Genomic DNA, 24,900 nt, shown 5'->3' with positions numbered 1-24,900 from the left:
CCATGCTACTCTATCCTGTGCAAGCTTCTTCATCTCCCAGTACCTACTGCAACCTACATCCTTCTGAATCTGCTTAGTGTATTCATCTCTTGGTCTCTCTCTACGATTTTTATCCTCCACGCTCCCCTCCAATACTAAACTGGTGATCCCTTGATGCCTCAGAACATGTCCTACCAACCGATCACTTCTTCTAGTCAAGTTGTGTCACAGACTTCTCTTCTCCCCAGTCCTACTCAATACCTCCTCATTAGTTATATGATCTACCCATCTAATCTTCAGCATTCTTCTGTAGCACCACATTTCGAAAGCTTCTATTCTCTTCTTGTCCAAACTAGTTATCGTCCATGTTTCACTTCCATACATGGCTACACTCCATACAAATACTTTCAGAAACGACTTCCTGACACTTAAATCTATACTCGATGTTACCAAATTTCTCTTCTTCAGAAACGCTTTCCTTTCCATTGCCAGTATACAATTGATATCCTCTCTACTTCGACCATCATACGTTATTTTACTCCCCAGATAGCAAAACTCCTTTACTACTTTAAGTGTCTCATTTCCTAATCTAATTCCCTCAGCATCACCCGCCTTAATTCGACTACATTCCATTATCCTCGTTTTGCTTTTGTTGATGTTCATCTTATACCCTCCTTTCATGACACTGTCCATTCCGTTCAACTGCTCTTCCAAGTCATTTGCTGTCTCTGACAGAATTACAATGTCATCGGCAAACCTCAAAGTTTTTATTTCTTCTCCATGGATTTTAATACCTACTCCGAAATTTTCTTTTGTTTCCTTCACTGCTTTCTCAACATACATATTGAATAACATCGGGAATAGGCTACAACCCTGTCTCACTCCCTTCCCAACCACTGCATCCCTTTCATGCCGCTTGACTCTTATAACTGCCATCTGGTTTCTGTACAAATTGTAAATAGCCTTTCGCTCTTTGTATTTTACCCCTGCCAACTTCAGAATTTGAAAGAGAGTATTCCAGTCAACATTGTCAAAAGCTTCTCTAAGTCTACAAATGCTAGAAATGTGGGTTTGCCTTTCCTTAATCTAGCTTCTAAGATAAGTCGTAGGGTCAGTATTGCCCCACGTGTTCCGATATTTCTACGGAATCCAAACTGATCTTCCCCGAGGTCAGCTTCTACCAGTTTTTCCATTCATCTGTAAAGAATTCGCGTTAGTACTTTGCATCCGTGACTTATTAAACTGATTGTTCGGTAATTTTCACATCTGTCGACACCTGCTTTCTTTGGGATTGGAATTATTATATTCTTCTTGAAGTCTGAGGGTATTTCGACTGTCTCATACACCTTGCTCACCAGATGGTACAGTTTTGTCAGGACTGGCTCTCCCAAGGCCGTCAGTAGTTCTAATGGAATGTTGTCTACTCCCGGGACCTTGTTTCGACTCAGGTCTTTCATTGCTCTGTCAAACTCTTCACGCAGTATCGTATCTCCGATTTCATCTTCATCTACATCCTCTTCCATTTCCATAATATTGTCCTCAAGTACACTGCCCTTGTATAGACCCTCTATATACTCCTTCACCTTTCTGCTTTCCTTTCTTTGCTTAGAACTGGGTTTCCATCTGAGCTCTTGATATTCATACAAGTGGTTCTCTGTTCTCCAAAGGTCTCTTTAATTTTCCTGTAGGCAGTATCTATCTTACCCCTAGTGAGATAAGCTTCTACATCCTTACATTTGTCCTCTAGCCATCCCTGCTTAGCCATTTTGCACTTCCTGTCGATATCATTTTTGAGACGTTTGTTGAGATATGATTTCGCTTTATTTTTGAAACTATTACTGCTGTCTGTCAGACATTTTATGTCATACAGTAATTTTCGAGAAGTTTTGCAGCAGCATATTTTACCCCTTTCTACGCCAAAGATAGGTTAAGTAGAGGATAGTGTAAGTCTTCCCTTCTTCTGGTATTATAATCATGAATGTCACCGTTGTTTTTAAACTGGTCCATGTTGTTGAGAACAAACTTCATTACCTAGTAACGTACTATAAGGCTGTTGTAAGAATTCCTAACCTTTTAAACAGAAGCCTACAAGACGTGCAACTATGAACCCCACATGCTATTCTAACCACTTTCGTTTGGGCAGTGAGTACTTTTTCCCTAAGTCTTGAGTTACTCCAAAATTTTTTCCGCATGACATCAGAGAGTGAAAATATGTTAAGTTTTTGGATGTACATATAGATGAAAATCATAATTGGAATACTCATATTTTGGATCTCCTAAAGAGACTAGGTTCAGCAACTTTTGCAATCAGAATAATTGCCAGTTTTGAAGATATAGAAATTAGTAAGCTGTGAGGACAGGGTGTGAGTCGGGCTTGGGTAGCTCAGTTGGTAGAGCACTTGCCCTCGAAAGGCAAAGGTCCCGAGTTCGAGTCTCGGCCGAGCACACAGTTTTAATCTGCCAGGAAGTTTCATATCAGCGCACGCTCCGCTGCAGAGTGAAAATCACATTCTGGTTTTTAAAAGACATTATTTGTATCATTTTCTATCGGAATTTCTTTTACTGCATTGATAATTATGCTTGTATCTTCAGCAAACAGTTTCATTTAGCTTATTGTTTCACATAATAAGGGAGGTCATTCACACATATCCATAACAGAAGGGGACCCCTGCTCGATTCCTGTGGAGCATCTAATGTAAGTTCATCCCAGTTAGATGAATTGGAAAACTTTCTTAAATCACTTAAACCTTATAAAAAACTTTCTTCTTCTTGTTACGTGGATATGACTTAAACCACTCAATGCTTTTCTGCTTTTCCATTTATGCCATAGAATTGTAATTTCTGTAACGTAATGTCATGGTTCACACAATCAGATGCTTTGGATAATTCACAGAGAATTTCTATTAATGACATTTTACTATTTAAAGACTCTATTCTGTAGTCAGTAAAACTTTATAATGATGTCTCAGTGGAACAGCATTTTTGAAATCCGAACTGTCATTTTCTAAGTATCCGATTACTTTTGAGACGGCTAACAACTTTTGACTACATTACTTTGTCGACGTTTTTTGAAAATGCTGTAAACAAGGGTACTGGCTGGTGATTATAGACATTTGTGATGTAACCCTGTTTGTAGAGAGACTTGACAATGGCATATTTTAACCTGTCTGGGAAAATACCTTGAGTTAGTGATACATTACATATGTGAGTCAGAACATTACTTGTAACTGCTCCACATTGTTGTAATATCTTGTTAGAGATGTCATCTACTGCTACAGAACATTTATTTTTCAAAGATTTAATGATTTTTCCTTATTCCACAAGAGGTTGTCAGGTGAAAATTAATCTGGCTAAAATTTCTCAAAACTGATTCTTCCATGCACTGCTTGGCTTTTTCTTTTGAACTAGTCTCACCAATTATTTCACCTGAACTTAAGAAATGGTTGTTAAATACATTAGCTACTTGTATAGTGTTGGTTAAGATGAACTCCTTATCTTTAATAGTAACACTACCTACCCCAGTGGTTACTTTCCTGTCTCCCTTCTAACAACATTCCATATTGATTTGATTTTATTGCCTTAGTTGTTAATTTCATCTCTAACACAAATATTTCTTGATTTTGTGACAGTTTTTCTCAGTATGTTGCAATAATTTTTATAGTGTAAAATTACTTATGGGTCTTTACTCAATCTTGCTGTCTCATTCAGTTTTCTTTTTCTTTCTGAAGATCCTTAATACCAGTATTAATCCATGGTTTCTTTGAAAACTGTTTGGTGTTACATTTAGTATTTTTTTGGACAACAGCGTTCAGAAAGGGACATAAATTTATCAAGAAATAGGTTGCATTTATCATTAGCATTTGTCTCATTGCATACATCTCCTCAATTAAGTTCTGTACAGATACCGGGTTGAGCAACCTTCCACTTTTACTTGTTTCTGAACTGTAAATCCTGCTAGCTTTTGTAAGTTAATCAATCGTGCATCATGGTCTTTTAATCTATTTATCACAGGGAAACCATGTGTTACACATTCTCTTGCTGTACAAATTCATTATTAATTAGAGTCTACTGTCTTGAGCTATACTTGTAGGAAAATTGATCACTGATTCTAAGTTACATGTCATTAATAACACTTCCAGTCCACTTTTCTCAACAGAATTGGTTTGAAAGTATACATTGAAATCACCACAGATTAATAACTTCTTTTTTTGTCTGACAGACGACATAATAGGGAGTCAAACTTTTTTATGAATAGCTCCCAATCTCCTAATGTGGACCTCTACACTGTTGCTAATATCAACACTACATTATCTACCAGTAGTTCACATGCACAAACTTCAAAGTGCTGATCGACACAAAATTTGCTTACTTCTACAGTTTTGTATTTATGCCCTTCTTTTGTATAAATGGCCACTCCTCCTTTATCCATGCTAGATCTGCTAGTGTAAGAAGCTAAATTATACCCATTGATGCTGACCCTTTCCATCCCCATAGTTACATGGTGTTCAGACAAGCAGACTATGTCAGCCTCGTTCATATTTTTGAGACCATCTGAACACTCTAACAGCTCATCTAGTTTATTTCTTATTCCCCTGATATTTTGATGAAGTAAATTGATACTACCCTTAGCTTTATCCCTGTTTACTGTACGTAAAGCATCTTTTATTCTACTTTTCTTGATTTTATAAGCATCAAGAAGGAAATATGACAGGATACCCAGTTTTTTATTGCTTCTCTGATGAGAGACGCCCAATGCAGTATTTCCTTGTACTAACCACAGCCATCGAAACTATCACCGACGCCGAATCATTTTAGTCATTGTTTCTAAATTACAATTTTAACTTGAATACTGTCCAGTCCCACGGTGGACAACAACAATTTTTAATGCGCCGCTAGCCTCAAATTATCTTTGCTTCATAGATATCACAGTATCATTGATTGCACAAAAAAAGTTTCATTTTTATTATTTCACTGCCAAAAAAAATACAAAACATTTTCATTTATATTTTAAAACGGATTCGCATCTGACTGATTTGAGTTACTGATGGACCTTGGCCATACGTTGAGTTAAATTTTTTCCACATACTTTGGCAGTAAAACTCCGCTGGTGTTAAAAGACAAATAACTTTTTCTTGCTTATCCTAGCTGTTTAGTCTTACATTGGTCATATTTCTGTCATTTAGTTACTGAACAATATTTATCATTAACCCACCACCTTTAAATTATATACAAAAGTAATGTAGGTGAGTTATGGACTATTGTTCGTTATGGCGGTGGCCACGACGTTAGGATCGCGGATTTACTTCAAACTTTGTACATCTTTAGTAGACCACTGAAACAACATAATCTGCAAGTAGTAAGGTGTATTACTCTGGCAGTTCCGAGAAAATCAGCGAGGATTTTTACACGTCCATTACGTAGCTGATGTGTCTGTACGTAGGCGCAGAACGTTAGAGCTCATGGTGGTCAAGCAGTTAGCATTCGAGGTGCGTAAGCAAAGTGTATGAGACGAAGGCTAGGCTTAATTTTTAATCTATATTTTTTTCATCTATGCTCATATCATTTAACTTAAATGACATTTGAGAGGAAATATAATTAAAAAACACGGGTATCTGCACGAATTTTAGTGAATTTCATGTTATTTGACTACATACCATTTTAATTAACTTTATGTTTATAACCATTGACAAGTAAATCAAGAAACGTGTAGAGTTTCTTTAAAACATATGCCTATCGTGATTTGCGAAATCCCTTATACATGCAATCTGGAACTATTTTGCCCTCGACTCTTCGAGCTGCAGACACAGAGGCAGCTTACATTTGGTAGTTAACCTGCGTAGCGGTGAGACGTTGCTAATGTTGCAAGAACGAATAGTGCAGGCGCAAATTTTTTGAATATCACAGATTTATACCTGTACTAAAAAAAATGAAGTTTTCAGCTGGAGTAGAGCCGTCGCCTTATACAAGTTCGTTATACGAAGCTCGAACTCTCTAACGTGCGGTACCTACGTCCAGGTACATCAGTTACATAATAGACGCATAAAACTTCTCTTGAGATTTTCGCGGAATTGCCAGAGTAGTGCACCTTACTACTTGCACAAAATGTTGTTTTAATGGCCTACTAAAGGTGTGCAAAGTTTGAAGTAATTCCGTGATCCCAACGTCATGGCCCTCCTTGTAAGTCACAGTCTTGTAATGCCACTAATCTCCATTCATCTTCAACCTACACTTTCTGCCCAAATGGAATGAAGAAAAAATCGCAGGAAGTGCTATAAAGTATACACATACTGTTTCCTTTCCAGGAATTGTAAATATACAAAAGAAATCTCAGATACGTAGGCCAAAGTGATATGCTACAGTGCGTCACATGGGTATAGCACCTGGCGTGATAGTATGGGGTGGCACTAGGTGCACAATGCCATCACCTTGGCCCGTATACTTGAACAACAGCCATTACTTTCCTGAAGTGTTGAGACTGGTGATTATGCCCTTCCTCCGACGTCTCTACGGAGTTAATCACGTTCTCCAGATGTCTCACCGGTTGGAAACATTTTGTTCAAATGGTTCAAAAGGTTCTGAGCACTATGGGACTTAACATCTGAGGTCATCAGTCCCCTAGAACTTAGAACTACTTAAACCTAACTAACCTAAGGACATCACACACATCCATGCCCGAGGCAGGATTCAAACCTGCGACCGTAGCAGTCTCGCGGTTCCGGACTGAAGCGCCTAGAACCGCACGGCCACCGCGGTCGGCAAAACATTTTGTCATGAGTCGTGAACAGACTGTCTTTTCACCATTGACAGAAACAATGACTGACAGCGTAGAGCTAAAACGTTATGGAATGACGAACCCATATATTCACCGCTTAGTTTGACTAAATGGTTAGTCTGGTTAATGACTTTGACAGAGATGACTGCTCTGTGTTATAAAACTTGATTCTGCGTACAGCATCGCGTTGGACGTACCTGACTGTACTCTTCCTGTAAGTAAAATTCCGTTAGTAGCTATCTGTCTTGGTGTTACAGTGTTAATGACTAGTAGTGTAGCTACTCGGCCTCGTTACGTGAAACATCATCTCCTCATGCTCCATCACCAACCACTCCAAAATTACTGTATGTGCCTGGAAGCGACTGGCTTTTGCCATGACGTGCTCGGTTATTAAGATGTTGCAAGGTGCCCGCCAGCTAATCTGCTCCAGTTCGACACTCATAGTTTCAGAAGTTGTCATATGGAGGGAGAGAGAAAAGCATTGCGACTTGTCCATTTCACCCTCGTTAAAAATCTGAAGTGGTCTTTATGGTAGCAGAGTGACAGAGGTCTTTTGAGATTGCATGTTGCCATTTAGAGCGCCGATGGGATGACACCCCTAGTCTGACACGTATGTACACTGAGGAGCGACGCCTGTTGGAGGCTGGTGGCGATATGTCATTTGCAGCGAGTCGATAAGATGGCGGTTGACGACCTGCACAATATGACAACTCCACTTGCGGAGTGCGACTACAGTGGCGGGGTTTTAGCATGATTAGCGCACGAACGGACAATCCAAGACTGAGATGCGTGCATTGTATGGTAAAGAAATAAAGATTCAGCAGTCTGTTGCGCTGGATCCAGTGTATACGACGGATAGCAGGGTCTAATACCGCAGAGTATCTGCATTTATACTGCGCCCATCGACTGGTGCGGTCCGTAAGGCGCTCGGAAATAACGTCAGTGCTGCATCAAATAACGCTTCGCAAATGATCTGCTTCATTTGGCACTTGAAGCTAAGAACCAAACGCGTGAAGTCGCCTTTCGACAGTGCCAGTTGCTGATGACATCAGCGATGCTTTTGCACTAGCGTTTTGATGTCTTTATCCATTCGTGACAGTTGTGCTTTATGATATGCCGGTGACAAGCATATCTCACAATTATGAGAAGTACGTCGTATGACATAATAAGCACCTGCGATCTGAGAGCGAATACCTGGTGTCTCGTTTTTCATACTCAATAGCAAAATGTCATTTATTGCTGATAGTTGGTACGAATGGAGAAATAAGTGTGAAGGTTTACCATTCCGTCGAAGATGAGGTGTTTTTTTTTTCCTCCTCATTTTGTTCGTTGTTGATCGTTGTGTTTGGTCGTTACGGAAGTCACATGACATCCCTTCCAGTTCGTTTGTTGATCCTTCCACTCAGTTTTATTATTATTATTACAGAGGCCAACCGGCTCTCTGACCGAACACGCTGAGCTACCGTGCCGGCGCTGTGTCTGAAGATAGAGCACTTGCTCAAATTACGGGGAACATGGGTCAGAAGTTCATAAAACCTATCCCGTATTTTAGTTACTTATAGGGAAACACAGAAAATCTAAATGTGTGGCCGGACGGAGGATTCAAATGCCATCCTCTAGAAATCGTTTCCGCTGTGCACACCACCGTGCCACCCCATTCGTTGACGTCGGAATACTATTAGATGTCTTTTTTTTTCTCACCGGTTTGATGCGGGACCGCCACAAATTCACGAATTCCTCTCCCGTGCCAACCTCTTCATCTCATAGTAACACCTACATCCTACGACCGTAACTATTTGCTGGATGTATTCATCTCCATCTACCTCTAGGGTTTTTACCTAGACAGGTACCTCTAGTACCATGGTAGCCATTCCCTGAAATATTAACACATGTCCTGTCATCCTGTTCCCTCCTCTTGTCACTGTTTTGCATACTTTCCTTCCTTCGCCGCTTCTGACAAGAACCTCCTCATTATTTACCTTGACAGAACATCTGGTTTTCAATATTCTTCTCTAGCACCATATCTCAAAGATTTCGAGTCTCTTCTGTTCCGGTTTCCCTACAATCCATGATTCACTACCGTATATCGCTGTGATCAGAAATTTCTTCCTCAACTTAAGGCCTATGTTGGATACTAACAGACTTAGAATACCGGCTTTCTCTGTGCCAGTATGATTCTTATGTCGTCCTTACTACGTCCGTCATGGGTTATTTTCCTTACGAGATAGCAGAATTCCTTAACTTCGCCTAGTTTGTGATCACCAGTCTTGAAGTTTTCTCGGTATTCTCGTTTCTGCTACTTCTCATTCCTTTCGTCTTTCTTCTCAGTCAGCGTTGGTTTGCTACCAGATCTGATTGGAGCAACCATATCACTGAACTGTTCACAGCATCTCACTCTCTGCCTCACCTTCATATTCATAACGAATCCTACTCTCGTTATACGATTTTCTGCTGTTGCTGATATTACGCTTTATTAGTTTGACCAGAAATCCTTACGGTCTTTCCATTTCACTTTTCTGACACCCAGTGTATCTAGACTGAGTCTGTGCATTTCTCTTCTCAGATTTTCTAGCTTTCCGACCACGTTCAATCTCCTGATATTCCACGCTCCGGCTCGTAAAATATTATCGTTTCGGTGGTTATTCCCCCTTTCTCTCATGGTCACTTCCCCCTTCATGTAATACTAAATCGCATAAAATTGGCTTTTTCAGTCATCAGTCCGAGAACATATTATTCCCTGAACGCCAATGAAGTTATCGAAAAATATAGGCATCAGAGAAAGTATATCGAATTTTTCGTTCCCCTGTACAGTATTACAATATTTTCGTCGCTGTATGCTCATAGTATAGGGTTCTTGATTGTAATTATGGTACTTTTTTGTCCAGAAATCTGTCCACATCTACATAGGTACTCTGCAATTCACACTTAAGTGCCTGGCAGAGGGTTCATCGAACCATTTTCATGTTACTTCTCTACATTCCACTCTAGAATGGCGTGTGGGAAAAAGAAACACCTACATCTTTCCTTTCGAGCTCTGACTTCTCTTTTTTTATTGTGATGATCATTTCTCCCTATGTAGATGGGTGCCAACAAAATATTTTCGCATTTGAAGGGAGATTTGGCGATTGAAATGTCGTAAATAGATCTCGCCGCAAAGAAACCCACCTTTGTTTCAGTGACTGCCACCCCAACTTGCGTATCATATCAGTGGCACTCTCACCCCTATTGCGCGATAACACGAAACGAGCTGTCATTATTTGCACTTTTTCGATGTCCTCCGTCAATCGTGCCTAGTAAGGATCCCATACCGCGGAGCAATATTCCAGCAGAGGACGTACAAGTGTAATGTAGGCTGTAATTTTAGTGGGTTTGTCGCATCTTCTAAGTGTTTTGCCAACAAAGCGCAGTCTTAGTGTCACCTTCCCCACAATATTATCTATGTGGTCTTTCCAATTTAAGTTGCTCGTAATCGTAATTCCTAGGCATTTAGTCGAATTGACAGCCCTTAGATTTGTGCGATTTATCGTATACCGAAAACTTATCGGTTTTCTTTTAGTACCCATGTGGATGACTGCGCACTTTTCTTTGTTTAGTGCCAATTGCCACTTTTCGCACCATACAGAAATTCTCTCAATTTGTAATTGGAATTGATCGTCTGATGATTTTACTAGACGGTAAATTACAGCGTCATCTGCAAACAATCTAAGGGGGCTGCTCAGATTATCACCTAGATCATTTATGTAAATCAGGAACAGCAGAGGGCCTATGACACTACCTTGCGGAACGCCAGATATCACTTCTGTTCTACTCGATGATTTACCGTCTATCACTACGAACTGTGGCCTCTCTGAGAGGAAATCACGAATCCAGCCACACGACTGAGACGCTACTCCATATGCACGCAATTTGATTAATAGTCGCTTGTGAGGAACGGTATCAAAAGCCTTCTGGAAATCTAGGAATATGCAATCCATCTGAGCTCTCTTGTCGACAGCACTCGTTATTTCATGGGAATAAAGAGCTAGCTGTGTTGCACAAGAACGATACTTCCTGAATCCGTGTTGGTTACTTATCAATAAGTCATTTTCTCCAAGGTGATTCATGATGCTCGAGTACAATATATGCTCCAAAATCCTACTGCAAATTGAGGTCAGTGATATGGGTCTGTAATTCAGTGGGGTACTATTTCCTTTCTTGAATATTGGAACTATGCGCTAACAGTGTCAGCAATCCTCTTTGCGTACACTGCTGCGAAATAAACCCATCTGCACCCAATGGATAGTGCAAATACGAGAGAAGGTAGCGCTTTCACGTGAATCGTACAGTACATTGGCCGCAGTGGAGTGTCGTTTCCTGCTTTAATTTAAAACTCTTCTCGGTTTAAGTTGTTGACTCTGTACTACTTTCCTGCAGCGCACCAAACCATTCAGAAGGTTGATGATAAAAAACGTTGTATCTCAGGACCACGCAGATCTTCTTTTCGTTGTAGCTGTCATCAAAATTTTGTCGAGCTGACCACAAAGACGGCTAGTGTTGCTACCATGACTGCAAATTTCCATTTGGTGTGTATTATGGTTTCCTGGTGAATAAAGATACTTCGTCGAAAGTCATCGTCGGCTGCCAAAATGTTTTTCGAAAAAAGCGAAATGGTCTCAGTTTCCTGTATGGTGTGAACTCAATAGTCCCCTCTCATGTTTCGGCGTCCCGATGTCACTTCCAATACGTCGCAGTGGTATGCGATCCGCATGTACGAGGTGATTACAATTAAACTTTCGCTACGAGAGCCAGTGGAGACGGAAAACTGTTAATTGTATCTTTGTAGGAATGATGTTCAGACTGTGCGCTGCAGGATTTGAGTCGTTAGTACTCGTAGTGTTGCAGGCCGGTGTGGCCAAGCGGTTCTAAGCGCTTCATTCTGGAACCGCGCCACCGCTAAGGTCGCAGGTTCGAATCCTGCCTCGAGCATGGATGTGTGTGATGTTCTAAGTTCTAGGGGACTGATGACCTCAGATATTGATCCCATAGTGCTCAGAGCCATTTGAACCAACTCTTAGTGTTGGTGTCCTGACTTGCTGTTAGCTGCCTGTACTGGTAAGGCGACATAGGGTTGAAGGACAAGCATCAGTATGAATTACAGTTGCAGTTGCAGTATCAGAACATTGCTTGTGAGTTAACTCGGTTACATTTGGATAAACTGAATCATTGACCGATCGTTCCAAACTGTGTGGCCACCAAGATCACTAAATATGAATCCGTGTGATTTCTGGTTGTGGTTACATACAGAACAGGGTTTATCAATAGGACATTAACCCACGTTGGAGGCTGAAGATGAACATCGCGAGGGACACGACCGACATTCCTACTGTGGTGTTTCGGGCACAAATAGAACAATCTCCAGCGCGGTTCCAGGCTGTAATGAATGCAGATGGTCGTCAAAATGAGCAACATTTGTAACCTGAAACGAAGCAGTAAAGAAATATTATCCACTCTTATGGAGATACCTGTACCTTTCTTTGAATGGTTTATTCGTTATTTTTCTTCCGCGTTTCCTTATAAATGTTTCGACAAAGTTTCATTGTCCTACGATCACACGTTTCTCATGGGGGCCCTTTCAAGTAGCGAAAGTTTATTTATGACCACCCTGTACTTCTAGGAAGGCAAGCCATATAACAATGACGTCACTGTTGAACGTGGTCGCAGTTTCCTTTGCGATTTTCGTAGCTACTTTCTTTCGGAACAGACGATTAAACCCGGCAGAGAATCCGAAAAAATGGCCCGGAAAATCTCAGATAATAGTTCCCTCTTCTGGGATTTCCGATGTGTTTTATGTTTTGTGCTTAGTGCACAATGTCCCCAAAGTATCACACTATTATCCTCCAAAGGTTGCTAAGGTGTCTTGGCTGCACGCGTTGGGCGCTGCACAGTTACCTCCGCTCCCTGTTGGGGTTAGCTGGTGTTACTCTGAATGGGCCAGCCGTTCCCACAGCTGAAAAGATGGCGAAATATAGCGATCATCGTCGTCTTGGAAATCCGAGCGTTCGTGCAAGGCGCGGGCCGGTAAATGCAGCTTGTTCCGCCATAAGTGGCGCTAACGCAGCAGAGATACACCGGCGGCGGCGACTGAATTATTCATGCGGCCCCGGGTGGTTAGCCGAGGGCCGTCTCTAAGGCAACACGTGAGTCAACCCCTTCCCCACCCCACTCCCCTCCCACCTCCGGCAGCCCTCTGGTATCACAACGTCCGCGTACGTCGTCGCGAAGCCGCCGGTTGAGCTCCTGCCCAGAGCGACTCTACGTATCGGAAGCTTCTACCGTATCCACGTGGATACGGTAGAAGCTTCCGATACACTACCAAATACTTGAGACAATATACTAAAAGGGCATTTCTTGTCAATGGGCTGTTCGTCCAAGAGTCTGTAAGACGGTTAGCGTAACACACGTCTTCAATTAATGAAACGACACTCAAGTTGCTAATAAGAGCTTCTTACTCCAAGAGCATTTTCAACCTTTGTACCAAGCCATTTCCAAGTGGATCTGGAGCTGCCACTAATAATATATAGCCAGTTGTATATGCAAATGTTTTACATAATAGGATATGAAAAAAGTTTAGATATTCACGGTATAAGAGCAGAAAGAATATACTGGGTGTACCTCCTAAAACTTGCACCGCAAATGTGGCGGAAATGGAAAGTGCTGTTGAAGTGCGGTTTTCACAGAGTAGAGTGGCAGTCTGAGGCTCGTATTGTTAGCCAATTAACAGACTGTGATGGTACTTAGAAAGTGTTTCTTTTTTGCAAGCATACCCTTTTTTAACGGGGAACAATACCTATTGACATTAACAAACCAGAAGTAGGGTAAATTAGAATGCCACTGGTGTTTGCTGTAGGATTCTAGCGCGAGTCGTTTACGAGATAATATATTTTCAAAAGTTTCCACACTGATACTTGGTTGTGCCATTCAACCTGCGTAGCGTCCGCCCCCGCTAGCTGAGTGGTCAGCGCAACAGAATGTCAGTCCTAACTGTCCGGGTTCGATTCCCGGCTTGGTCGAAGATTTTCTCCGCTCAGGGATAGGATGTTGTCCTAATCATCATTTCACCTCCATCGGCGCACAAATAGCCGAAGAGGCCTCAAATCGAAAGACTTGCACCCGGCGAACGGTCTACCCGTTGTCACACGGCATCTATCTACCTGCGTAGTTGCTAGGTACGATGGTGTTATATTTGCTTACAGTGTACTTGTGTGATTCTTGAGTGTACTGCGAATTGCCAGTCAGTTAGCGTGCGACTGTCTAAGCGGTAGGTCTTGAGTGGACGATGGAATTTACCAATGCAGACAAAGCCGACATGCTCAAGGCACATGGTGAGTGCAAAAATAATGCAGTCCGTTCTCGTATGGTATGTGCGGCAAGATATCCCAATAGACTTCGACCATCTCGACAGTTATTTGCCAACCTCTACAGTCAGTTACGTGACAATGGTAGGGCAACGGAACAGAAACAAACAAGTAACGACAGGAGAGGGGGAAATTAATACTCTTGCTGCTGTTGCAGTTGATCCATACGTTAGCTCCCGCGCAGTCCCACGAGGAAGTAATATAAGTCATGCAAGTGTTCTACGCATTCTCCATCGACATAGGTCCACCCCTATCACACCTCTCTCCATCAAGGGCTGCATGGAAACGAGTATGAGAATCGTGTTAACTTCTGTACATCCGCATGAAGACAGGATACTCCAGATGTGTCATATATCTTCTTCAGTGATGAAGCCAGACTTACCAATCATGGCCAGGTAAACCGCCGAAACGTGTATTATTGGTCTGCTGACATTCTCTGTAGGCTTCGCCAGGGGAAACGTCAGCGTCCATGTGTTGTGTGGGATAGCGAGACATCAGCTCATAGGCCCGTTTTTGATAGACGAAACACTGAATGCGGACAAGAACGGCAGCCTCCTAACAGACCGTCTTCCGCGGATGTTAAAAGCAATTCCTCTGTAGACTAGGAGGAACCTATGGTACCAACATGATAACTGTCCATACCATAGTGGATGAGGTACAACAGCATGTCTTCACGAATTTTCTTCAAATTTTTGGACTGGACGCAGAGGACCTGTACCTTGGCCGACCCATTCCCTGGATTTGACGCCTGTATAGTTCTTTCTGTGGGTAAAGCTTAAAGACGCTGTGTACAAGGCTATACCTACTACACCCGATGATATGCAACGACGTTTTACTAGAGCCTGGAACGCTAGCACGTGGGCAGCAGTCGTTCCATACCAGACTGGGAGCGTGTGTTGCTCCTGCCAGTGGTCATTCTGAATACAACCTGTGATGGTGAGTTGTCTCGTTACTGGTTAGAATCCGTATACCTAGTGTTTAAACTTGTGTTGTTCTCTAGTGTGTTTTACCACAGTTATTGTAAAAGTGTCGATGTGGGAACTTTTCAAAGTGCGATACCTTGTAAACGACTCGTACTACAGGAAACACCACTGACATCCTAATTTACCTTACTTTTAGTTTATCAATCTCATTAGGCATTGTTCCATTTAAAAAAGCGGGTGTCTGCACAAAAAATAGTGTTCTAAGAATTAATTCAGTCTGTTGACTGGTTAACGATATGAGCCCATTCTCTTAAAACTGCACGTCAATAGTAGTTTCCATTTCACAATATTTACGGTGCAAGTTTTAGGTGCTTCACTCTGTATAACTTACATTGTACAATAGAGAAGCTATGTCTCATAGCAAAAAGGTAAAAGTTAGGTGGTTTTACAAAGTTAAGGCCTAGTGACATTCTGAGAAACTAGGCGTCCCGTGATCATAAACACTGTACAATTCTATATATTCAGAGCAATGGAATGCTTTAGCTTTAAAAAGTGTTGCATTTTGGCATGTTCGAAGTTTCCATTTGCACCCTTGGCGCCAGCACCATATTGCTGCGAATGTAACCGTGATGGCACTCGAGCAGTTTACAAACTTAGCTATTTCGGAAATGCTCCCTGTTACGGTGCTCGCTTATTTCCAAGTCCCTATCGATCTTAGTGCTGAGTTTTCACTCAGGCGACGCTTTGGCGTTAGGCGGTAGTTTCCGTGTGTGATCGCTGGCAGGAGCTTAGCTGGAGGCGTGTGAGGAGGAAGGAAGGGTCTGCCTTGGCGTGAAGACAGTTCGTCTCGGCTGGGATTGTTTGCGTCTGGACGCCGAGTGGGGCCCGATGGGAAGACCGGGCCGTGATTTTACGGTTAATAGTGTGGACAGCGGCGTGGTGTGCCGTTTAGCTTGATTCGCAAGGGGAACAAAATCTCGCCTGTTGTAGTTTGTCGAGCCTGAATTTGAAATACCTTCTATGAGCGGCGGGATATCATTTCGTCCTCCCGTCTCTCCGTCGCTGGGATTGCTATCCTCGTTTACCGTCCCATGGATGTTTATCGATGGGCTACGCTGCTCTCCGTATTCTACTAGACGCTGCTGATGGAAGTGCGTCGTTCAGCGGCACGTTAGTCTGGGTGCTTTATGTTTGATCTTCAAGTGCATAGTCTTCGAGTGGCACTCCTTAGAGTTTGCCTTGCGCAGTTAGATTGGAGTTTCTTTTGTCTTGTGGTGCTTCCGCTTTCCGTCGACGAAGGTTAAGCTTGATTCGGCACTCCGTACGACGCTTGGCACCTCAGCAGGCGGGTCGGAGCCACCTTCGCGACTAAGCGTAAGCCTTTGGACTGAGAGGTCTTGTGTTTTGCATAGTGTTCATAAATTGTTGTTTAGGTATTAAGGTGGCTGAGGTTTCTTATGGATTTCCCGGGATTTGGTCTGTTGTCCGGCCCGGACTAGGTCTCATTATAAAGGTCGGTCCTTGTTTTGGCTTAGTACGATTTTGGCTTACTGCCTGGTGGTTCTGGTAGTACGACGGGTCGCTGTGGTTGTGTTACATTTGGTATGGGGCTGTGTGCTCGGAGCCGTTGAGTACCATTTGTGTGAACTGCTTCACTGGGGAGTACTGATCGGGCCATTCTTGGCCCTCTGCTGTATATTATTTTAAAGTAACATTATCACTTACATGATTTAATTCTTGTTGCGTTAACTGCAAACTTGGGTACTGAGAAATTTAATCTGTTAATTACCGGAAGACTTTAAGTTCATAGTCATATGATGTGATTTTCTTAAATTATTGTATTTTTATGTCATGTTATTGTTTTTTGTTAATTTGCTGATCACTGGTGTACTGTTCCAAGTATTAAAAGGTTTCAGGTAGCTATTACTTGGGTGGAACGCGCGGAACCGCAACAGAGAGAGTAGTTGCGTGCCTTACGTGTCCGTTGTTGGCGCGGCCTGGTGTCCGTTGTTTGTTTTGGTGCACCTGAGTTAAGTATTGTGTTGCCCCCTCCCTTGCGGCACCGTCGTGCTCCTTTCATAAACATTTCCTTCAAGGCATTTCAGTTAATTTTATGCTAGTATCTTTCTATTTCTTACATTGGTAAAATTGTTTGGCCTTCATTATGCACACTGTTTGTCATAGCGGAATTGAAGTGCCATTGTAATTTATTAAACTCCATTGTGTGTGCCCTTTGTGATACATATCGTTATTGATTGAATATGGCTATTATAATGTCTCATATATCATGATGTGCGTGTCTAATGGTGCAATAAATGGATGATTGTTATTTCTGTTTTGGCGCCCTCCATGCCTTCTTTCTTGTCCCTATTGGTACGCTATCCTTGTACTTGTGTTGGTAACCCACATCACTCCCATCCTTGGTTCGAAAGCCAATGATCCTTCCTGTTTGGACGTCATTACTACACCGACTGCACTGTTTTCAGCGTTCCCCTCATACGCTTTATATACTCTCCACTGCCAATGCTACCACTGCCGTCTGTGAGTGGTTATTGCACATTAACGCGGAACATAGACGGTAGCCACATTAATGTGACTGGACCGTTTATATCACCCATGACCTACCTTGACGAGAAACGTGTTACTGTCTCAACACATTACGTACAATTTACTGCTCTACTCTGTCACTGCTTAAAGGAAGTGGTCCACACATCATCTTCTTGGGTGTGAGTTAAGAGTTCTTTCAAAAACGCAGAATCATCTCGCAGATTTCGACAAGCTGCACATTTCGCTACCCCAGTTGTTCAGTCTTATCGGTGATTGTATCGATTCTGAGGCGAATCGAGACAGAATGCGGAGTACATACAGGTCAGGTACTGATTAAGCTATCAATCTAGGACGATATTGGCGCTTACATCAACTGCAAAATACGTCAGTACCCCATCATACATCTACCACACTTACCAACCATAAGCCATGAGTGTAATTTGAACCCATTTTGATGAGGACATAATCCAAATGTTTCCATCTCAAATAGATTTGTATTAACTGCAGTGTCCCACTGCGACGGAGGTGCACAGTAATTAAAGCTCAGGTGAACAATTAATAGCATGTTTATTGGAAATGTTTATTGGAAAACACACAAAAAAGCTTCTCAGTTTGTAAGCAATTGTTATGCGACCTGTTTCTCCAAACCTTTCCTGTAACTAATGTAAAACCATAATTAAAAAGACTAATCATATCAGAATTATAAATTTCCACCGACTAAAGAGATGTCAGTGATTGTCAGTATGTAATTGTCATAATTAATATTTTTATATGAAATTGCAGGTTCATCTAAATAAGACGCCACTCTGGTAGTGCAATAAGTAGAGCTGCAGATGAGTGCGCGAGCATCAGGTCAAGTACGCCACCAAGGGAGGGGTCCACCCCAGGGAGAATTCCTCTAAAACGCCTTCCAGCAGCCGCTTAGGTCAACGCCACTTTGTCATCTTCCGTTTCTTTGGGCGCTGGTCACTGAAGCCACAATGCAGATACGACCACCCACAGTCTAGGACCACCAGCAGTGTCTGTTTACAAGTTGGAGCTGGAATGCCGTTTTGGGCAAGGTCTGTTGTGAACAAAACGTAGAAAACGTGGCTTTCTTCGAAATACACTTCCCGCAGAACTAAACCTCCCCCTCATTTATCGACCTTAATGACAGTGAAAAATTAAACCGCGTGTACCTAATGGAAATTTGGAAAAAGCAATCGTCACCGAATTTAATCTGTCGGCAAAGAGGGAGGAAGGGTTGCATCTAAATGAAAGGAAAAATGCAAATGAAACTGGTGGGACTTAATTTTGAAAAAGGGTGCAGTTAATAAAGAAAGTAAGTGTGTGGTCGTTACGTTAACAATTAACTGGCGTTAATTACATATTTGAGATTTGGAGAAAATTACGGTCTCCAGTCCTATGAACAACTACTATAATAACTGAAATAGAAAAGTTAATGCACACATAATTAGCACTGAAAGCGTGGCAACTGAAGGTTGACACGTGTTGTGTGAAAACTGAATGTTTGTCAGAAGTAATAAAGTAATAAATTTCGCTACACCCTGTCTTAATTTAGCAAAAGAATTAATAAAACCGGAAAATTGAAAGTTAACTTAGTGACTGAAATTAATAGTGAACTTTGTTGCTGAAGCACTACGAAATTAAATAAAATAAGGTTAGTCTTGAGCTACCTCAACAATCATCTCAAAAGCAACTTGAATCTACGCAATTCAGAAATAAAAGATTTAAGTCTGAACTTGAATTAAATGATTTTGAACAACTAACAATAGTAAAATTTAGTACGTACCAAGCTGAGCTGCAGTCACAGGTAAGCTAAAACATGGTAACAAAACTCGCACTCTTAATTTGTGCTTGTGCAATCTAAATATGGTTGTTTATTGTAGCCAGCTATGAATACTTTAACTGAACTTTGAAATTAAAGCAGTGAAATGGAATGATATTTCTTTAATGCTGGCGTTTGAATTTCAACGACACTCGGGTTCATTTCGGAAAAGGAAGGGAACCTGCTTGGTAATGCAATTGGGACAATGAGCAACAAAGATTCGTCCTAAGTTGCCGTATTTTAGTGATGCAAATGGAACAGTTTGAGAAGCTGAGTCTGCCATAAAGTTCTAAAACTTTACGTGCTTTCACTCTTCCTTGTTAGTTGATTGAAGATTTGAAGTCGTCGATCGAGGAGGTGGCGACAATCACTTATTGTCGGCCGTCACTGTTGCAGAAGGTGGATGTTGGTGCGCCTTCTTCTCGACACGGTCACCAGGCGAAACGGGCTCTTGATGTGTGCCAGCTAATGTTTCCCGTCCGCGACACCATGTCACAAGGGAATGGTCAGACTTGTCATGCCGAAACATGTATTGCTTTTTTTAGCACTGTTATTTAACTGTGCAAAAGGTCCGTATGCAAAATTGTAGCTGCTGTCATGAACTGGAAGTCACCTAAAAAAATCACGAACATGGCTGTGTTTCCTGCTTGGCGCTTGCAGTGACGGCTGGCCACCCCTGGAAATGGCGAGTCGCGAGCGTTGTGCGCATGGTCGGCAAGTGCGGCCGTCTTATCGCGGTGTTCACTAAAGGGGAATATCGCTGCACGGTTTTGGTGGAAAGGGGAAACGAATATTCGTTTATGTGGCATGCACGTCCTTATAATTTCTGGTACGTATTTCGAAACATACCGTCCTGAAACTGGTTAGAGATGTGAAAGATGTTCTGTACATGTTCATCTATACTCCACAAGCCACTTTACGGTGAACATTCAATCTCCCCTCATAGGTGATGATGAACTCTGTAAATGTTTTGCTGCTTGCCATGGAGATATACCACAGACGCCAAATGAAGCAATCAACAGAAAACACGCGTGAAGACTATGTGTTTTGCGACATGGTTGTTAAACTTCTAGACGAGCATGTAAATGGCGCAGACATGTGGCTAAAAACAACTGAAACACTCGATATTGCAGACTGTGAATCTACAGACGGCCAAGACACCGCGAAAGTTGCACTCATAAAGACTATTCGAGTGATAGTGCCACGTGCCAACATCAATTATCTCCGAAAGTGACACCAGCTACTACAATTACCTTATCAGACAAAGAAAAAGCGGTGACGTACTGGTTGAACGAAAGTGGAAAGAAACGCCTACGTGTCAGTACTGTTCAAAATAAGTATCGCTTTGTCCGTTCTGAACGTGAATTGTATAGATGGAAAAAGGAAGTCGCTGGACGACGTAAGAGTCGACTGGAAATTGCGACGGAGATAAATGCGCGACTTTTTGAGCTATTTACCAATGCCAGACAACAGTCATTAAGTGTCAGCGATACAACTTTGCGTGATTGAGCTTTAGAGATTGCCAACGCGATAGGCGCTAAATAATTTACAGCTTCTCAAAGTTGGATTAGTCGCTTCAAAAGATCACATAAAATTGTGGCAAGAAAAATAACAAAATTTGTATTGAGAAACAGGTCGGAAAATTAAGTAACACAAATCGAAATGATAGAAGCTTTTCTTACGAATGCAAAAAATAAGATCGCTAGTTTTAGTGAATCGTACGCGTACAATGCAGATCAGTCAGGTTTTTAAAAAGAAATGCGTGCGAAAAGAACACTGTCATTCAAAGGGGAAAAACATATTGAGGCGATTGCGCAGTCTACGACTGCACTCACCCATTCATACATTATAATGCCCATAATTAGTCTTGATGGTTCATTGCTGCCTGAACTATATGTGTGTCTTCAAGATCCAACTGGAAGTTTTGGACCACGTGTCAAAAGAACAATGTTTTACGCAAACAATCTTGTGGTAGACGCATCGAAGTCTGGAAAAATGGGAAATGAAAACGTTACACTTTTCATGCATCATGCTTTTCTTCCGTTCTGCGGGAACAAATCTCTTCTCTTTCTAGGTTCATGGTCAGGTCATAAAAGGTCTGATTCATTAAAAGCTGTATTTTGAGCCCACCCTGACAAAGAAGTAGAGATACTTCAGATTCCACCCGGCACGACAAACATAATTCAACCTTTAGACAGAGAATTTTTCCGTCAGTGGAAGGTACTTTACAGAAAACTAACAGAGAAGATTATTGTGTGCAGATCACTGCAATTTCCTGTCTATCACCGTGACAATATTCTCAAGCTGCAATCATTAGTACATTATCAATTTTCCTCCCCACGGTTTCAGAATTTGATTAAATATGCGTGATACTCCTCGAAATATACTGATACTAGGCCTGATTCATTCCTAACACCAGCCCAGTTTTGTCTACGGACATCTAACAACGTCTGTGGTTCTCAGGGCTGTCATATGTGGTCTTTGCTTGTATGTTCTTGGTGCACAAAAAACCTATGTTTTGAACATTGTATCAATATTTCGCATTTTTGCGGTAATTACAAGAAATAAAATTTGGATGTGTTCTAAATCGTATATTTATTTGTGTCTATTTCATAGCTACTTCGGAAGAATGTTGTAGATAACATATCAGCCATATTTGTCAACGAATGTTTAATTATCATACGATCGCTTTCACTGTGGGAAGCAGCTCTCTCACTGCTGTGGCAAGAGAGCGGCGCATAGCTAATGCCACCTTGTCCAAAGATGGCGTTCGTACAACGTAGCGAGAGAGGTCAGGGTTGTACATGAGGCAGTTATAAGCGCGGAAACCATGCGACAATAATGTCTTACTTCATAAAATTGTTTACGGACTTCCAGGTCATGTCAGCAGCTAAAATTCTGCATACAGACTTCTTGCAATGTTAGCTCACAGTGGTAGAAAAAGCAACACAGGTTTCGACATGACAAGTCTGACCATTCCCTTGTCAGAAACTATCATAGCAAGTCGAGCGCAATTACATGCTGCCAAACACCGTATGCGCGGCAACTCGCAGGAGCGTCACTCAACACACCTGCTCCACCGCCCTACTCCAGCCAGACTCTGCTCTGCCCGCGCTCCACGCGGCAGAGTTAACACTACCAATGATCCTAAACACTTTTTTTCGCCCATGGAGGTAAGAATAAGGGGAGATGGCGCTACGTATCCCAGCCGTACTACGTTTTGAAGCCATGGGGGCGTGGCTCGCTGCCATGACACTCTGACCAAAACATTGCCAGTGTGCTATAGCGCTGCGTATATTACAGTCGCTAATTGCACCATATACGCATGTAACGTCATCAGATTGGTTGTTTCAAAGTTTTTGTTTAAAATAAAATCTCGTAAAGGCGAAATTCCGCGTTTCTTCTGATTAAAAATAGTTTTTAATGTAATATTACGAATAGCTAGCCTTCAATGTAAACGATACAATTTTGTTAATTCAGTAATAAACGTGTATCACAAACTAAATAATAGAAACTGAAAACTAAGTTAGCTATACCCTCCCTCCGAAGCCCCATAAATACATCTTGTTTGTAATACGTACTGAGACATTTCAGTTACGTTACACTACTGGGAAACACTGTTCATTACCCACCAATATTTACTGAAATACGGTACATAGAATGGCAAATCTACACAGTGTCCTGTTTAGGCCTATACTTTACGCCAGTTAATGTAGTGTTAGCTTTTAATTTGGTACATGATGAAGACAAAGTGAGTTACTCAACACTTCGATTATCGACGATACGTACGTATTATACTGAAACGTGAACTTGAAAACTAAGAATTTAATTCTTTGAATTAACATACCTTTTTCAAATGTTTTGGGTGTGTAGGGAAAACTGATGGTACAGCATTTTCTCGGAGCCTTACTGTTGAAAGGGAAGTTCGGTCTATATCCTCTTCTCGGAAATGCTGAGAACATATAGTGCTCCATTTAGACGCACGCCAATTCTTCCTCCTCACGGCATTCTCCCACAGAGCTTTCCGACTTTCATTTTTAGGAAATCTAAAATCATAGAGGAGAAAAACACGCTATAGTACAAGTACCGATGTAGCACACGTTCATTCACAATGAAGTTGTAAAATCACACTTAACGAGACAACTTACACATGAAATGTTATTCCCCTCGATTTCGCATCACAATCAGAACGATTCGTACATCCGAACACCACACAAGTCACCATAATAGCGCAAAATCCTTCCAAAAGCGAGCGACAAGCCTATGCACACAAGCTTACAGCAGCAATGTTTTGGTCGGATTGAGATGGCTACCCTCGGCTTCACATAGCTTCACAGCTGTGACGTCACGGCGTCTCCCTCTATTCTTACCTCCATGGTTTCGCCACACGACATATCGATATAATCGTTCGATAGCATAGTTTTCCCTAGGCAAGACCCAACGTAAAAATACAAATAACATTTATAAAACAAACCAATTCTACATCGACATTGAAACAATTACAATATATACAGACACAGAAATGCCATATCTTCAGGTAACAAAATAAGGAAAAAATTTATAGTACAATAGATGGAAATAGGCGGATACGCATTTCCGGCGTTACAAGGGGATACGATCTAAACGTGGAGTGAGCACTCATATGCCAACTTTGAGGGTATGGAACACCGCTGGGCCCAAACACTGCAAAAACGTGGTGATATCTAGCCGCAACAGAGACTTCATTTGTTGGGACACTCAGATCATTCTTAGAGAATTTTAGTAATTTTCAAGCTTCACTCCGAAGACTTGCTTTCAGATTTTACAATCAATATGCTTTCAACTCTAGCCACAGCTACAAATGCATATCCTTCTGTAGCACTTTCTGCTTTTCGATACAAATATTCCATCAATCACTGTACGACTTGGCGAATGTTATTGTTTTACACCGAGACGCGATTATCAGATTCAGCCCCTGACCTTTTACACAGATTTGTCAAGGTAATAGTTCGAGATTGTCAATATTTGTCACCTGATTTAATGCACACTTTAATGGAATAAACAAGAATTAGTTGTGAGTCTTGTTTAGTTTTGCAGCTAACGAATTTTGCAGAGGACACAGTTTATTTATGTCAGATTAACAGAGTCACTTGACCTAACTCCACTAGCACAATAATATGGGTTGAACCTAACCTCAGATTTACTTTTGGGAATTTGGTTTACGCAACAATTGAAAGTTCACTGTGTGGTCTGGATATCAGCAAAGAAAGACAATATACAATTAACTGGCAAAAGATTAAAAACTGAACGACAAGCGTTAATGTCAAGGTTCTCTATTCAATGGGTATTGGAAGATGTGAAAAAACTGTTATGGTTCAAATACCGATTTCCACAATTCTTCACACTGCGGAATGAAAAAACTGTTATGGTTCATATACCGATTTCCACAATTCTTCACACTGCGGAAGTCAAGTCTCG

The 24,900-nt window shown here is 41.6% G+C and overlaps 1 non-coding gene across 1 annotated transcript; it reads left to right on the top strand.

The window, feature by feature from the left end:
- Positions 1-2,351: 2,351 nt before the first annotated feature.
- Positions 2,352-2,424, top strand: Trnas-cga (transfer RNA serine (anticodon CGA)). The gene has a single exon. It is a non-coding gene; the product is annotated as a tRNA-Ser (tRNA).
- The last annotated feature ends 22,476 nt before the right edge of the window (positions 2,425-24,900 follow it).

Source organism: Schistocerca serialis, chromosome 5 (genome assembly GCF_023864345.2).
Source record: "Schistocerca serialis cubense isolate TAMUIC-IGC-003099 chromosome 5, iqSchSeri2.2, whole genome shotgun sequence".
Classification (NCBI taxonomy): Eukaryota; Metazoa; Arthropoda; class Insecta; order Orthoptera; family Acrididae; genus Schistocerca; species Schistocerca serialis.
This window is presented reverse-complemented; position numbering and strand designations above follow the sequence as displayed.